This window comes from Dipodomys ordii, unplaced genomic scaffold (assembly GCF_000151885.1).
Source record: "Dipodomys ordii isolate 6190 unplaced genomic scaffold, Dord_2.0 Scaffold34, whole genome shotgun sequence".
Taxonomy (NCBI): Eukaryota; Metazoa; Chordata; class Mammalia; order Rodentia; family Heteromyidae; genus Dipodomys; species Dipodomys ordii.
The window spans coordinates 15860435-15877737 of record NW_012267250.1 but is presented as its reverse complement, the minus strand read 5'-3'; the positions used below and the strand labels follow the sequence as shown (position 1 = coordinate 15877737).

Sequence of the window (17303 nt, the reverse complement as noted above, 5' to 3'; positions counted from 1 at the left end):
TTTGTGGAGGGGAAGGGGAAAAACAAATCGTTTAAATAGGGATACAGGTGGACCCATTGCAACAATGAGATGTATAAGTCGTTATGTCAAAAACGAACTTTACAACTTTGGTGCTGGGGGGGGAGGGGGAAGGATTGGGAGGTGGGGAGAGGATGGGAAGGGGAAACAAAGGAGGAGGCTACAATGCTTGATAAGAAATGAACTCATTATCTTGCCCATGTAATTGTAACCCCTCTGACAATATTTTCACAATTAAAAAAAGAGTGTCTGTCCTTGATGAGGAAGTAAAAATGATTCATTCCCTGAATCTCAGCCCCCTCAGTCACAGCCTTTTGCTGTTCCGCATACTGAAATGGGAAGTCAGCATGAAGCCTTTCAGCTGCTCATGCCCGCGAGGTATATTGTGGTGTGGCAAGTGTAGAGCAAATCTGCACATGAGCTAGGCAGAATCAGAGCAGAACTGGCCTTTTTGGTCCTGGCAGCACCATTTCCACTTGAGGGAACGTCCAGTAAACAGCAGCATTTGCCAAGTATTTTCTCAAAAGGATGCAAGATAAGTTTGCATTTATTACCAATGATGGATGAAGTTGGGCTTTCAACAGACCAGAATTCAGGAAAACCTGGGTCAGTCACTGTGAGCTCAGCAGCTTCCCTTTTCAAAGGTGTGTCGCATGACGTGTGAGGACGTAAGTGGCAATTAATGACAATGATTTTGAAATGATGACACAAGGTCTGTTCAGATTTAGAAGATGTGTATCACTAATTTTCCCAATGACCAATGCTTGATGTTACAAAATATCTCGCGCGCACGCTCATGCACACATGCACGCACGCACACACACACACACACACACACACACACACACACACAGAGTCAAAGTGCAAGATAATCCAAGGGATTTTAATGTAACAAAAAGATCATTAAGCCATGGATGATGCACATACCTACAATCCCAGCGATCAGGAGGCCAAGGCAAGAGAATTAAAAGTTCAAAGCCAGTCTAAGCTATAGAAAGAGAGAGAGAGAGGATATCCCAGGCCATCCTGGCTGGACTACAAAGAGAGACTGTATCTCTAAACTTTATATATGTCCCACATTTTAATTAAGTACTAAGAATCTGTCACCTGTCAAATCTGTATGTTGTATTAAAGGAAAAAATCCACAAGCTAAAATACTCTTCCCTTTTCCAGCTACTTATCTATGGGAAGCTGCATCTTCTTCAAAGACTTGAATCACAATACACTGAAGGCATAAGCAGACAGGAGAATCCATGTGTCTTCTACTGGGCTGGACATCAAAGAGATACAAAACTGGAAAACAATACCACTCTTCATACACACACACACACACACACACACACACACACACACGCAGAACATCTGAAAAGATCAATCTCAACACATCCATGGTGAATCCAGATGGCTTTTCTCATCTTCCTGAACATCTTTATTCTGGTTTTTATTTATCATTCTTACATTGCCCCAGGCCTCTGGATGCCTGCTTGATCATGCAGCCTGGCCATTGTACCAGCAGCCATGGTTTAGTACCTGCTTTGCAGCCAAAGCTATGCTGACCCTTCCCCAACACTGGGGGCACCCAAGGTGACACAGGTGCAGTGCTAAACACCTTCCCATGGGAAACATCAGGTCACTGGAGCCAGACAGCCCTGGGTAGACAGGCAGCAACTGTCCTATCCCGGGCCCGGACCAGTCCTTGCTTCTGTGCCTGGTTCCTGCAGGGCAAGTGAGGGTTAACCAAGGTCATGCTGTTCCCCAGCTGACAAGGTCAGCTCCAGGACACACAGGCAGCCCAGGTTCCCCTGAAGAAATGGAGCCCAAGGAGGGCACACAGCTTCCCCACCCTCCACTGGTCTGTAAGGGGTACCTTGGCCCACAAAGTCCACACATACACAACTAGAGCTATGGCTTGAAGGCCTAGCTTCTGGTCTGCCCTTCTGAGCCTTGGTGTCCCCACTATTAAAAGGACACAGCACTTGACCTCAGGTGGCTTCCCTCAGACTCCACGCCATGGTTCTCATCACCACCCACTGTAAGGCAGAGACAGGAAAGGTGACGGATTGATTATCCCTACAGGAAGGGACCTTGCCGGATGGATGGATGGATGACGGGCCAACATTCCATCGGGAGCCCCACCTGCTGGAGGCCTATGGGGTCATGGGAGACGGAGTGTATGGGCATGTGGAGGCAGAGGAGGAAACAGGATTTACTGCGGAAGGCCAGGCACACGGCAGACCCCAGGCAGGAAAATGACTTCATTTCACACTCTGTCCTCTTCACTTCCGGCCCTGGCACGGGAGGGACTTAACCCTGAGAGGGCCACGTTTCACCAGGCCCTATTCTCCCTGCTCCAACTCTCAGATGATGGGGCTGGGGCTCAGAGGGGCGAACAGCAGGGCCTGTTCCCCTCCACCAAGCTATGTAGCAGAAGGAAGGCAGGGAAAGCTTCCTGAAGGGAGAGGCAAGGGAGCTGGACCTGGAAGGGTAAGCAGGAAGGGACAGGAATGGCAGGCTGCTTTTCACTGTGCACAGCCACCTAGGGAGTAATGTAATATTGTCAGGCCAAAGAGAGGATGGGCAGGGGATGGGCAAAAGTCCAAGTGCCTTGAGGATGGTAGCCGGATATTAGGTACACTCTGCAGGGTATGCTCAGGTGCCAGGCCCAGCACCAGGAGTGAGGCCTGACTGCCGCCTGTGTCAACCTCAGACAGCTGAGTTATGGTGGTAACAGGTACAAAAGCACCTGAACAAGAGCCACATATGCTGCTAGAATCTCTGAGGCCCGAGGCTCAGCTGGCCTGAGGTCATCAACACCAACAACATTTGGAAGGGAAGCCATAATACAGCCATAAGATAGGGTACTGAGCAAGCAGACTGCTTCTTCCAGCCTCAGCTCCTCACCCCTGGCCCCAGCAGCTTGCTATGATCTCTAGCAACCCTGGAGGTAGAGATCAGGAAGATCCTGGTTCAAGATCAACCTAGACAAAAAGTTAGCAAGACCTCATCACAACTACCAAAGAGGGCATGGTAGTATTGTCTATCATCACAGATATGATAAGGGATGCAAGTAGGAAGACTGAGATAGAAAATCAGTGAAGCAGAAATTCAAGACTCTGCCTGAGAAATAACCTTGAGCATAAAAGGCTCAGAGACAGTGCCCAGATCCTGAGTTCAAGCCCCAGGACACACACACACACACACACACACACACACACACACACACACACACACAACTTCAAACATGACTCAAACTGGTTAGAGCGCCTTCCTTATAAGCTGGAAGGCCCTGATTTCAAGTAAATAAAAATTTTTAAAGGCAGGCTGGGACCCACTTGCTCACACCTGTAATCCTAGCTACTTAGGAGGCTGAGATCTGAGGATCACAATTCAAAGTCAGTGCAGGCAGGAAAGTCCATGAGACTTCTCTCCAATTAATCACAGAAGAAGCAGGAAGTAGAATGGTGACTCAAGTGGTAGAACACTGTCCTTGAGCAAAAAAGCTCAGGGACAACACCCAAGCTCAGGTTCAAGTACCAGGACTTAAAAAGAATAACAACACCAAGATTTGAAGTGGTAGTTCTAAATGCCAGGCTCACCCCACCCACTTGGCAAAACAAGCCCCACCAGGATTCAAGGGGTAACCTCCCCACCCAGGCCTCTGGGTGGTACCTGGCAGGAAGCTCCACAACCTGGAACTCAAGGCAGAGGCCACAGAGGGAGGAAGGCTTTCCGTCTCTCTCTCTTCCTGTTTATCTGTCCCCTCTGTCCCACAGCTCCTGGTAGCTATTTGTTCATGGAAAGTCCTGCCAGGAAGAACATCCTGCCTCACGTGCCCTGGCCACCCCACCCCCGCCAGCCCTGCACCGAGGACACTGAGGCCCATCTGGAGCTGGAGAGATAGGCCCACTGCCACCAAGGCTGGCTCACCAATGGCATGCTGTGTGACCTGGCCAAAGTATGAACTTCTTTGAGCCAAGCTGCAAAATGGAGATCAGGTTGATATCTACTTCCTAGGGCCTGACCAGAAGACCATGCAGAGCAAAGAGTCCAACAGAAGAGTTAACCAAGAAATACAACAATGGCACATCTTGTACATTGTGATGCAAGTAACACCTGGCTGAGACAGAAGGGGGAAGGCAGGCCCAAGACATATTTTAGATAGGGTAGTCACAGAGGGGGCCTAGGTTGACATATGAGGATCAGGAAAACACAGGCTGAGTGGAAAAGCGTGCCCAGCGGAGGGCACAGCGTATGCAAATACCCTGAGGCGGTAAAGAACAAGGGCTGCTTTCCACACCTCCCCACTGGAAGGACAGGCTTCTGCCTCAGCCGCTGTGTGGTTTACTGGAGAAACCCACCCGACTTGCCAAGTCTACGCCCAGCACATAGGGAGCCCTGAGCGCTCCATGGGGGCAAGCTCAAACTGCGCACTTGGGGAAGTGGCGTTGTGACTCAAGTGGTGGAGTGCTCACCCTGAGCTGAAGAGCTCAGAGACAGTGCCCAGGCCCAGAGTTCAAGCCCCATGACCAACAAAAAACAAACAAACAAAAAACAGCACACTTGGCACGTCCATGGCTCAAGCCCTCCAGGTGGGCATTCTTGGAGAGAGTAAGCTGAGGTGGAGGAAGGTGCACTGGTCTCAGCAAAAGTGTTAGGAATGAAGAGCCAAGGTTCCACCAACCTTTCTTTGTACATTATTATTATTTTAGTGGTACTGGGATTTGAACTCCGGACCTTATGCTTTCTTGGTATTCTACCATTTGAGCCATGCCTCCAGTCCAGCTTTTTACTGGTTAATTAGGGATAGAGTTTCATAGACTGTTCTGCCTGGGCTGGCTTCAAACCACAATCCTCCAGACTTCAGCCTCTTGAGTAGCTAGGATTATAGGCATGAGCCATGGTGTCTGGCTCCTCCAACCTTCTCAGGCTCATCTGTAAATTAGTCTTTCATTTCCATCACAGAGCCATGCTACAAACATTTCTGGAGCAATTGTACATGTGAGACAGGCCTCGAGGAGCTGGCAACAATGAAAAAGAGTGCCTGCCATGTTCTTGGTAGCAGGAGATGCACCAATAAACCTCAGGAACTGGGAAAACAGATGGTATGAGCAGCTATAAGAATTCTTGGGGCTGGGAAGGTGGCTCAGTGGTAAAGCGCTTGCCTTGCATGCATGAGGCCCTGGGTTCGATTCCTCAGCATCACATAAGCAAAAAGAAAAAAGCCGGAAGTGGTGCTGTGGCTCAAGTGGTAGAGCGCTAGCCTTGAGCTGAAAAGCTGAGGGACAGCGCCCAGGCCCAGAGTTCAGGCCCCCGACCGGACCCAAAAGGAAAAAAAGAATTTTAGACAGGGCACCCTAAGTAGGGCTCAAGTTGGAGGAAAACTCCAAGCTACAGTGTTCTCTGCAAAGGAAAAGCATCTCAGACGAAGATTCTGAGTTACTAGGCACCTGACATGCCAAAGGAGCCAAAGCAGCCTTGTGAGCATGAGGATGGTACTGGGATGGGGTCCAAGAAGCCACCACTGACTGACAGGTTCATAAACTGGAGGGGCCAGGACAGAGAGGCACCCTGGTCTGATTTCTATGACTAACAAAGTCTCTCTAGCTGCTGTGTTGGAAAAGGCAAGGAGACAAGGGCAGAAGCCGCAGCCCTGTCTGGAGCCTGCTACGCTCATGGAGTAACACTGGGTAGCTGGTCACTTCCCAGGACAGGTGAGGGATGACCCACCCAGAAGAGAAAGGACACTTAGGAAGAGGACCTCCTGGCCCATCATGCCTTTGTCCTTTTGTTTTTCCAGTCCTGGGGCTTAAACTCAGGACCTGGGCACTGACCCTGAGCTTCTTTTGCTCAAGGCTAGCACTCTACCACTTGAGCCACAGCACCACTGCTAGTTTTTTCTGTTTATGTGGTACTGAGGAATCGACCCCAGGGCTTCATGCATGCTAGGCAAACATTCTTACCACTAAGCCACATTCCCATAGTCTGCACCAGTTCTGAATGAGAGTGACAGATACCTTGTAGGTACTTATAGGTGCTGGACAGCGAGGGTCCCAGGGTAGCCACCAAGCCTGATGGGACAGGCCAGGGAGCAGGTATGCAGGAGGGCTGAGGCAGACAGCTGGGGACCACAGTTCCCACACTCCACAAGCTCAGAGAGAAGGGGCAGGTCCCGGGCCCTGTGAGGACAGGGGAACTTTCTGAGGTCAGTGCAGTGCAACAGGAAGGCAGAGCCCATCCATCCAGAGAGGACACAATGCCACTCACAGGGACTTTCCAGAACTAGCGATGCCCTGGCAATGTTAGGTCCAGGAGCCAGGCGGGAAGAATCAGGAACAACTATTTAATAGCCCTAGTGTCTTCTCTGGGGGAGTGATTAAAAAACGTTTTAGAACTAGACACAGGCGACAATTGCCAACATTATGAATGTACTAACTGCCACTAGATTTAAAATGCCTAATTTGAGACTAGGGTTGTAGCTGAGTAGTGGAGTTTATAGTTAGCATGTCTGAGGTCCTGGCTTTGATCCTCCACACACCAAAATTTAGAGAGGAAGAAAAAAAGGCAAGAGCTGACACAAATGGCTCATATCTGTATGTAATCCTAGCTACTTAGGAAGCTGAAATCTGAGGATCACAGTTCCAAGCCAGCTTAGGCAGGAAAGTCCATGAGATTCTTTTTTTTTTTTGGGGGGGGGGTCCGGTCATGGGGCCTGAACTCTGGGCCTGGGCACTATCCCTCAGCAATTCAGCTCAAGGCCAGCACTCTACCACTTGAGCCACAGCACCACTTCCGGCTTTTTTTTCTGCTTATGTGGTGCTGAGGAATCAAACCCAGGGCCTCACGCATGCAAGGCAAGCGCTCTACCACTGAGCCAACTTCCCAGCCCATCCATGAGATTCTTATCTCCAATAGACTACCTTCAAAACCCCAGGTGTAGAGCTCTGGCTCAAGTGGTAGAGCACTAGATTTGAGCAAAAGAACCTCAGATTTAGCATTCAGGCCCTGAGTTCAAGCCCCAAAATATGTGCACATGCACACACACACACACACACACACAAAGTTAGAGGCACTTGCCTAGTAAGTGTGAAACCTAAAGTTCAAATCCCAGTATAAAAAAGAAGAATAGGTTAGGAGCTTGTGGCTCACAGCTGTAATCCTAGCTACTCAGGAGGCTGAGATCTGAGGATCACAGTTCAAAGCCAGCCAGGGCAGGAAAGTCCACGAGACTCTTATTTCCAATTAACTACCAGAAAACCAGAAGTGGTGTTGAGGCTCAAAGTGGTAGAGTGCTAGCCCTTGAGAAAAAAAAGCTCAGGGGCAGCGCCCAGGCCCAGAGTTCAAGCCCCATGACTGACAAAGAAAAAAAAGAAAGAAAGAAAGAAAGAGAGAAAGAAAGAAAGAAAGAAAGAAAGGAAAGAAGGAAGGAAAGAAGGAAAGAAGGAGGGCTGGGAAGGTGGCTCAGTGGTAGTGCTTGCCTTGCATGCATGAGGCCCTGGGTTCAATTCCTCAGCACCACATAAGCAGAAAAAGCTGGAAGTGGTGCTTAGTTCAAGTGGTAGAGTGCTAGCCTTGAACTGAAGAGCTGAGGGACAGCACTCAGGCCCACGACCAACAAAAAAAAAAGGAAAGAAAGAAAGAGAAAGAGAAGGAAGGCAGGAAGGCAGGAAGGAGAAGGGGTGGGAAGGAAGGAAAGGGGAGAAAGAGAAAGAGAGGTGGGGAGGGGAGGACCATATTCTCTGATCATCCCACAACCATCACGCAAGCAAACCTGCCTTACAATTTCAGGCTTGAGCTTGTTCCTGTTTCCATTCCTCCTTCTCCAAGAAGACCACCGATATCACATAGGGATGGCATAAACAAAGTCTGAGGTTCAAATCAGAAAACAGAGGGGGGAGGCGGGCCTCCTCCAACTGCACGGGAGCCTGGTGGTACCCTGTGAACGGCTGCCTTGCCCAGCAGTCCAGCAGGTCGCTCACGTGGACGTCATCAACGGGAAACTGGCAAAGCCCATGGACAACCATGCCAATTCCTGATTCTCATGAGTGGACTGAAGAGCTACTCTGTGGGGTTTCAATGACACCACTGTTTCCTCTTATCTACCATCAAATGAGCCAGCTCATGTGGTGCCCCACTGCAGCAGATGTTTAGGATCACTCTTGGGCAGTCTAGGCTTAACTGTGATGTCTGATTACCCCCAAAGCATCCACTTACCCATATGGTTCACACAATTGGGCAGTGGGTCAGGGGCCACGCACTATGCCACCAATACCACACAGGCAATACCAGTGGCAGCCAAGGTCCTTCCAATGATACCAGCACTGCCCACTAGAAAGGGAGTGGTTTTCTGATTCCCTCAGTATTTTAGGGGTTTTATATTTTCAAGTACTGAGAAGCCAATCTAGAGTCATTCTTGCACATGCTAGGTAAGCACTCTACCACTGAGCTCCATCCCTAGTGCCTTCAGTCTATTTTATAGCTAAATAAACTATTGAAGTCCAAGAAGGAGAATGAGCACTGTTATATTCTGTTATAAGTAATATAAACCAACAAGTAAAGGGTCGTTTTCCTGTAAAATAATGTCCATAAAAAGCACCTATGAACACACTACATGAACATTATGAACATCATGAACACTATGAACATTTGCATGACACATCAACAGAGACAGGAAGCACACAGTGGCTAGGCCAGGCTATGGCTATGAGTGGGTACAGGGTATCTTTGAAGGATGGCGAAAATGATGTCAAATTAGATTTCAATGATAGATGCACAGGTCTATACTAAATATACTAAAAACTTAATATATTAAACTATATGCTTTATACAGCTATGCTTAAATAGGGGAGATCTCACATATTACCCTCATCAGAACAGCACAAGGCTAGAGAATTCCCAGGGAAATAGCTTCCCTCCCAGGGCTTCTCTCTTTTCCCCTGCTATGGGGTCGCTGAGACCCTGGGTGGCAAGACAACTCAGCTGGCTGCCTGCGCCATCACCACACAAGGCTCCTGGAACTCGCCTCAAAGCTCGTAACACAAGCTTCACACACTACTTGGAATTCTTTTTTTTTTTTTTCTTTTGCCAGTCCTGGGGCTTGAACTCTGGGCCTGAGCGCTGTCCTTGAGCTTTTTTTTTGCTCAAAGCTAGCACTCTAATCACTTGAGTCACAGCACCACCTCTGGCTTTTTTGGTGTATGTGGTACTGAGGGATGGAACCCAGGGCCTCATGCATGGAAGGGAAGCAGTCCACCACTAAGCCACATTCCCAGCCATGGAATTCTTAAATTAGAAAAACATTTTAAAAACAAGGGCAACCAGCAGTGTCAGAAACAGGCAGGAATAGGTTTCATGTGGATGTGGATATGCATGGCAGAATTAAGTAGTAAACAGACAACAGGAACTCAAAGACTCTAAGACTTGACAAGCAGGGAACACAAACATCTGCGTGCAGGCAGCCCCTTCCTCTGGAGGGAGACACAGGCAGGCACAGGCACACCACAGTGGAAAGGACTGCTGTTACTAAGGCCAGCACTTTTGCCTAGGAAAGTTCTCAGGAAGGACTTCCTGGGGCTTCCAGAAAGTCATCCCTTCTTGCACAGTCCCAAGGCTCTTCCGTAGACCTAACAAACTGCCTCTGTTGGGGCCCCTTGCTTCCAGCAACACTTGACCGAGACAGGAAGAGGAAACCCCTGCTGGCTACTGGGGATCAAGGGGAGGAGGAGGGGGAGGACACACATGTTCACCCAGACCCCTAGCTACCAACTCTCCTGCCCCAGCACAAATCCCCAGCTATTTTAGATAGGCTAATGGCTTCTGTTCCAGTGCCTCCCTTCCCTAGAATTCTATTCTGAATTCTCAATTTGCCACTTCTAGGGAGCCCCCCCTTTCCAGTCCCCCCAAGATTGCTCCTGAGTCCCAGGCTCCCATCTCAGGGGGTGTGAAAGAGGAGGTCCCTGGGACCATGGCTGAATGGAATAAGTAGGTCCCACAGCCATGCCCAGTAACACCACTTCTACAGTCTCAAGTCAAAAACCACAATTCAGGTAGGGGCACAGGGCAAATGCCAAGCTGATGGCATCTATTCTGGGGTAGAGGCCTGGAAAGGGGAATTCTACATTTTGCTTTCTCTCCCTGAAGCTGCTTCTTGAATCTTTTATAAAGATAACTACTTTCTACTTTTAACTCATATTAGACCCTAGGTATCCATGGCTACATGGCCAAGAATGCTCAAGACCCAAACTTCATTACTCTAAAACCCTCAAATTCACCCACACTGCACCTACAGAAGCTCTGAACATCCTTAACTTAAAACAAAAATCACTGCTGTTCACATGAATACTGCCCACCAAAAACCAATCTTCTTCCTTGTTCAAATGCTACAGATGCTTCATTCATTTTCCCCTAGCATAAAGACATGTGGGCCTTTCAAAAGCTCCAAATTGTCACTTTATCGCTTACATTAAGCTCACATATCCTTTAGGATTAGAAGACTCACCATTATTTTTACCTTGCTTTTTAGGCACCATTTGCTTTTTGGGGAAGGGGGAGGGGGAGGATACTGTATTTGCACAAAATTAATGGCAAGAAACATTAAGCAGATCACACAATGATATGGACACAACTGACCACACCACGGCACTGACTGAGAACTCTGCATCAACTATGCTGCATAATTTTGTTCACACTTGGTCAAAAACTTTGTGTGGTAAATCCAGATAAGGCAAGGCATTAGTGACTCATGCCTATAATCTTTACTACTCAGGAAACTAAGATCTGAGAATCATAATTTGAAGCCAGCCTGGGCAGGAAAGTCCATGAGACACTTATCTCCAATGAACTACCAAATAGCTAGACATGGTGCTGTGGCTCAAAATGATAAGAGCACTAGCCATGAGCATGAAAGCTCAGGGACAGTGCCCCAGCCCTGAGTTCAGGCCCAGGCTAGCACAAAAAAGTAAGTAAATAAGAAGTAAGCAAATAAATAAATAAATCCACAAATAAAGTGAGCTTACTATAATCCATTCCATTCATTAGAATACTCAACAATGAAAGAATAAACTAAATGCATAGTTGGGGTTCACATTTACTCTCTATCTACAATCCTAGCTACTAGGGAGGCTGAGAATGAGAGGATCATAGTTCCAAACAAGCCCAGGTAAAAAGTTAGCAAGACTCCATCTCAACAAAATAGACAGGCATGATGGTACATACCCATTACGTCAGAGGTATAAATAGGAGGATGAGGATGCAGGAAAAAAAATGTAAAGCCCACTATTAAACCCCAGTATTGGAGAAAAGAAAAAAAAAAAAGCCGGGCACTAGTAGCTCACATCTGCAATCCTAGCTACTCAGGAGGCTGAGATCTGAGAATCTGAATTTGAAGCCACCCATGAGATTCTTATCTCCAATAAACTATTCAGAAAAAGTGCTGTGGCTCAAATGGTAGATGATTAGCCCTGAGCAAAAGAAGCTCAGGGATAGCACCCAAGCCCCGAGTTCAAGTCCGAGGATTGGCAAAAATAAATGAATGAATAGCAGGTGTAGATTTCATAGTGTATATTCCTCAACAAACAACTATTTTTGTTACTTGGTTTTTTGGGGTTTTTTTAATTTTTTTTAATGGGATAGAGAAGGGAATGGAGTATAACTCCTAAGTACAGATTTTCTTTTGGGGTACTGAATGTGCTTTGGAGCTGAATAGAAACAATGATTGCACAGCACTGTGAATGAAATGCACACTACTGAATCTGTACACTGCATTTAAATGGTAAGCTTTATGTCAAGTGAATCTCACCTTAGTTGAAAGAAATTCTTCTTAAAAAGCAAGCAGAGAGCCAGGGACACTGGTGGCTCACACCTATAATCCTAGCTACTCAAGAGACTGAGATCTGAGGACTGCAGTTCAAAGCCAGCCTAGGCAGGAAAGTCCGTGAGACTCTCATCTCCAATTAACCACCAGAAAACCAGAAGTGGTGCTGTGGCTCAAGTGGTAGAGTGCTTGCCTTGAGCTGAAGAGCTGAGGGGCAGCGCCCAGGCCCAGTTCAAGCCCCACAACAGACCAAAAAAAAAAAAAAAAAGAGCAAGCTGAGAGAAAAAAAAAGAAAACACCCAGAAAATTGGGTCCAGCCAAGTGCTAGCCCAGAGCTTACTACCCCATGCCTCAGGCCCCATCCAGAGCCCCCAGGAGGAGAGACCCACTGCAGGCTTCCCCATGAACCAGTACCACAACCCTGGAGCCCACCTCAACTTCAGGGAAGGCCTTCCTCTCCCCCAGATTCTGGAAACCAGAGCTTGCTGACAGGTTTTGGAGTAGGCCAGGCAGAGCTGTACCGGCTGGAAACTCCAGGTCCTGAGCTTCCCCAACAGATAATGGCTGCATTGGGGCAGGGGAGTGTGCAGGAACGGGGCCATGAAGATGGTATCCAATAAGGCTAAATTACCACAAACACTCAGGCTGGATGTGGGTGAGGCTCTGCCAACCAGGGCTGTGGGGCTTGGGAGGGGGGTTGTCCCAGGGAGTAGAGAGATGAATACCGACTTCAGGGGTCCGAGCCACTGCAGGGTGGCAATGGAAGAGGACACAACTGGCCAGCCTGTCATAACCAGCAGAAGAGTTAACACTGTCATGAGGCTCTACAGTTCCAGCAAAAGGAAAAGGGGAGATGTTCCCCCTTTGAGCTTGCCAAACAGAATCTACTCTAGGAAGGGGCAGCACAGAATGGCAACGCCTGCAGGGCTGGCACGGCCTGGAGTTCAATAAGACATAGCAACTAGCCAGGTCCCAGGTCATCTGAGGACACCCACCACTCCCCCCTACACAGCCCCAGACCCAGTCTTGACCATTTCTCAGGGGATCCCCAGCTGGCTCGGCACCACATCCTTTTCTCCCAGAACCCCTGAAAGGCTCTGTTCTCTGGGCATCCCCCAGAGTCCACAGGGACATACCCAGTTTCCAGAACCCCAGTGTCTGTGCAAGAACCTGGCTGGCAGAAAACCCAGACCACTTGTGTCCCTCACCAGAATGTCCCAGCCCCAGTCCAGGCAGAACACTTCTCAGAGCCACTGTCAGTCCACAGGTCAGGTTCAGGAAATACCTAAGTACCTGAGGCTGCCACACCTTGGCCCAGTGGATCCTTCAAGAGAAGATGTGCAAACTCCTAGTCCTCTTGCAATGCCCACGTGAGTCACCTCCCTCCAGCTCCCGCCATGGACACCACCAACCTGGCTTATTGGACACCAGTGGGGTATGGTGCAGCACATACATGTACATGTCTCATTCCTCACTCCTCTCCTGGAAGGGGCAGAATCTAATCCACATCTGGTTCCCCTGAACCTCATACTGAACCAGGGGCCAAGGACCCAAAATCAAGTACTAACACTGCTCATCCTTGAGGCATTCTTATAAGAGAATGTCACACAATTAAACAGAGAAACGGAGAGATTAAGTCTGCTACCTAAGGCTACACAGCCAGAGAGGGAGGGGAAGGAATCCAGACCCAGGTAGTATTTGTAGGGGAAGAGAAGAAGCTAGTCAGGGGAACAGCTGTCAAGACAAGCTCTGGGTAGAATAAGAACTGGGGTATTTTTACAAAAGCCAGTGATTTACCCACCAACTTCTCATTCCCAGGTCTCAGACAAAGGCCTGGGAACAGGATCAGGGCCCTCAGCCAGAGGAGCCAGTAGCTCCCAGCCCATCCCTATGCCACATGCCAGTTATAGGAAACATAAAAAGGCCGTCTGCAAAGAGCCTTGGTCTGGTATGAGAGAGGCAGGGCTGTCCACTGGAAAGCCAGAACCATGATTTGGGGCTATTCTTAGCAAACCACTGGCTCCCCTCCCAGAGGCCCAGCAGGCAGCAGGCCCAAGCTTCTACACACCCAGCCTGCCATTTCCTGACCCTGCCCGGAGGTCCCCCAGGGCCAGGAGGGGCTGGTGGGCTGGGAGGACAAAGTACTCCAACTTTCAAATCAGAGCTGCCCAGACCCCCAGAACAGGCACCTGGCTGCTGAGGAAGCCCAGGAGTCTTGGCGACCCAGGGAGGCTCTGATCAGTGCCCCCATGCTGACTGAGTGCCACACGTCTTCCATTGACTTTCACCCATTAACCCTCCAACATCCCCAAGGGCTGGAGTTACTGGCCCCACTTAAAGATGAGGCAATAAGACATGAAGTAACTTGCTTAATGTTACAAGCAAGGTCACACAAGCGATTAATGTCACATTGTATCTAGGATCTGGGCTGGCTCCCAGCTGCCAAGTTGGGCTAGAAAGGCCCCTGCCCAGTCCAAGCCCAGAGTAGGAAGGGGCAATGGCTCATCACAGACCCATTTGTATATCTGCAGAAAAGGAGGGAGGGGGCCAGGGAGATCCATCCTGGCCAGACCTGCAAGCTTGGGTCCAACAGGAAAATCCCACAGCCAGGTTCTTCCGAGATCCTGGGGCCACCTCGCCCAACTTAGGGAAGCCCAGAGGGCCAGAGAAGGGAATAATCAAAGATTCAAAAATCTCCTGTTGGGGGGCTGGGAAGGTGGCTCAGTGGTAGAGTGCTTGCCTTGCATGCATGAGGCCCTGAGTTCGATTCCTCAGCACCACATAAGCAAAAAGAAAAAAGCCGGAAGTGGCGCTGTGGCTCAAGTGGTAGAGTGCTAGCCTTGAGCTGAAGAGCTGAAGGACAGCCACCCAGGCCCAGAGTTCAGGCCCCACGACTGGACCCACAAAAAAAAAAAAAATCTCCTGTTGGTGCCAGTGGCTCACACAGGTAATCCTTGCTACTCAGGAAGCTGAGAACTGAGGGTTTCAGTTTGAAGCCAGCTGGGGCTGCCTTCAAAGTCTATAGACTCTTCAATTAATCACAGAATTAATTAATCAGGAAGTGGAGCTGTGGCTCAAGTGGTAGAATGCTAGCCTTTGAACCAAAGGAGCTTAGGGACACAGTCTAGACCTAGAGTTCAAGCATCAGGATGGGAACAGGGAGGGACACCACCTTCTGTTGGTGGTGTTCTGTAATTTGCAGGATAACTCAATATAAAGCAGGAAGTGGAGCTCATTGGGGTCCCCAAATCAACCCCAAAGTGGGAGTCTAAAAATGAAGCCACATAACAAGAGCCCTTGTCTCACCACCACCTCAAACAGGACAATGTCTGGAACACAGGGGTCACACATAGGACCTGTGATGACACAGCAAAGTGTCCCTCGGACTTCATCTCTCAGCCCCCTCCCCCCACCCCCTCCCCCCCAACCCTGATACCTCTGTTGAGTATCTCCCTTGGGAGCCTAGGTGTGCTCAGGTCAGCTCACCTCCCTGTCTGTGTCCTAGTGGGTCCACTTGTGTATCTGCCTATACTTACACATCTGCCTCCTATGTGGGTAGACTCAAGTCCCAGGATGGTATAGACCCTTTCCATACATGTCTATGGCTCAGATGTGGGTCCCGCTGACGTGTTCGTATTCAACTGTCCCTGCATGTTTCTATGTCCCTACACTGCCTGTCCATCACATTGTCTTCCCACGCCCAGTCTCCTATACACACATGACCAGTTCTTCTCTGATTCTGCCCACACGATCTCGTCTCTACTTGCATAGGCATCCCAACCTGTGCCTGGGTGACCTGATCTGTGTGTGCACCTGTTGGAGGAGGGTGGGTGTGTTACCACAATGCTGGCCAAGGGCTTCTGCAAGCTCAGCAACTCCCACTCCCAGAGCAGAACCCAAGGCCATGGGCACGCATGTAATGCCACCTCCACAAAGGGTGCTCTGCCAGGGACAAGGGGGAAGGGCTGAGCTGCAGATACAGCAGGCGCTGGAAGAGAGATCAGAGCTGTCCCAGGCTCCACCCTGCACAGTCCAACCCCAGGGAAAGGAGCGCACCCTAGCACCTTGGGTCTGTCTGCCCTCACAGGAAACCACGTCTGGTCCATGGCCTCCCCTCTCTACCCCCAGGCATGGAAGCTCTTCAGAAAGGAAGTGAGGACTTCCTCCTGCTGGCTTAATCTCCTATAGGGCTGGCTTTAAAACCCCCAAGCCCCAGGAGTCCCAGAGCAGCTAGCAGAGTCCTATACTCAGTCTGACTGGAGAAACCAAATGGATTTTGAGCCCCTAAGACCAAACAAAATCTGGGAGTAGAGGTAGGACTTCCAAAACTCTCCATAGCCTTGGGAATAGAGGTCCTGACAATGTAGATGATAAAGGAGGATGGGATGCAACGAGACCCCTGAAACACATTCACAAGGCTGCCTGAGACCTAGACCCCAGTATGGCAGCAGTAGGGACACCTGCATCACTGCACCAATGACCCATGCCTACACAAGCCTCCTGGCATTCCCTCTGACATCAGTCCGGGATTGGCATCAAAACTCTTCATCCAAGACGTCTTGTGTTTGTCTTGTCTTCCCCCTATAGGGCCAAGCCACTTAAGGATAGAAACGCGGGGGGTGGGGGGGGTCTTCCCACCACCCCAACCTCCCCTGACCTGGCTCAGAGCCCAGCATCCAACAGGTGTTGAGTCACTGGGGCTATATGCTCTTCAAGGCTGATGCCAGGGACTCTGGTCAGGATAAGAGAGCTGCCCCCAAGCTTCCCGAGCCAGACCGGGGGCTTTTCTCCCATGTCTGACTTCTCTGGGCAGCACTCCAACCATCCTGGTCTCGGAAGTTGAAACCCGGATGGTTCCCCCTTCCCGCCCCCCAGAACAGAAAAAGAGGGTCCCACAGAACCAGCCATAAAACCTGTGCCCGCTAAGGGCCTCAAGCGCCCTACAAATGATCCTGGAGACGCCATCTCTGGACTTCGCAGTAAACCCACGCTCCCGGCCTAACCATTAAAGTGGAGGTGTCGCAGTCCACGTCGCCCCCAGTTCAAAGGGGAACCTCAGGTCAGGGGTCCAGCCCAGAGGCCCACGTACAAGCCCCTGGAAAACCGCTCTCTTCGGTCTGCGGGGTCCCGCCTGCCCCAGGACGAGTTTGGGGGAGTGGAGAGGGGGGGTCCCAGGACCTCTCCTCGCCGGGGGCTGGGTAGTGAGTGCATGGCCTCCGATCCGCCCTCCCCGAGCCGACCCCGGGCCCGCACGCGTCGGTACCTGCCAGCCCGCAGCGCCCGGGGACATTCGTGCAGCAGTGGCCGGCGCGCCGCGCCCGAATTGCGGGCGCCGAGTCAGGCAGTGGCGGGGCGCTCCCCGCGCGGGCTCCGTCTGGATCCCCGACTCCCCCGCTCCTCGACTTCCTCAGCCCATCCGGGGACGGAGGCGGCTCCCGCGGCAGGCGGGGCGGGTGCTGCACGGGGCGAAAGCGCG

The 17303-nt window shown here is 50.2% G+C and overlaps 1 protein-coding gene across 2 annotated transcripts in view; it reads right to left on the bottom strand.

Annotated features, from left to right (window-relative positions):
- Positions 1-17303, bottom strand: part of Pald1 (phosphatase domain containing, paladin 1) — a 59773-nt gene that overhangs the window by 42081 nt on the left and 389 nt on the right. Inside the window, exon 1 of one of the 2 annotated variants that reach the window (XM_013017212.1) lies at positions 17091-17275. The exons of the other annotated variant lie outside the window; for it this stretch is intronic. The gene's annotated coding sequence lies outside the window, so the exon portion shown is untranslated. Of the gene's footprint in view, positions 1-17090; positions 17276-17303 lie in introns of those variants that run through there. 2 annotated transcript variants of the gene reach the window in all.